The following is a 584-nucleotide window of genomic DNA, read 5'->3' on the forward strand; positions in this document are numbered from 1 at the left end:
ATATATATATATATATATGTATGTATGTATGTATGTATATACATATATGACCCTTTCAGTTACGAACGACCATGGCGTTGCTCCTAGACAGTTCTCCTCCTAGGCACATATCTGAGCAAGCATTATGGAAGGGCAGAAGTTGCGATGTTGTCCAAGGGAATGGTAATGGCCGATACAGCTTGTCACTATTGACGTCGCAAATCTTTTCTACAGCTGAATAATCTGGACCAAATTGAAATAAAGTGCCTTGCTGAAGAACGCAAGACACCACAGTCCGGGAAACGAACTTACTACCTCATGAATGTGAGCCTGACGTTGAGGATCACAGTTTGTCGGCGTTACAATTTTCTTTGACACTCATTAAAAATAGCAGCCACATATACCTCCAATCGTATTCTGTAATTTTAGCAAAATGTCCATCTGAATGAAGGAGATCGGGAAAAAAACTATTCTTAAAATTAATATAGGATCTTCAAGGCTGTAACTAGATAACCTTTCATCATATGTCTGTTTCTTCAGAACTAGCTTGAGGCAAAATAACAAGAATATTCTGTTAGGTATGATCATAATATTATGGAGCTTAT

The sequence above is a fragment of the Octopus bimaculoides genome, chromosome 5 (genome assembly GCF_001194135.2).
Source record: "Octopus bimaculoides isolate UCB-OBI-ISO-001 chromosome 5, ASM119413v2, whole genome shotgun sequence".
Lineage (NCBI taxonomy): Eukaryota > Metazoa > Mollusca > Cephalopoda > Octopoda > Octopodidae > Octopus > Octopus bimaculoides.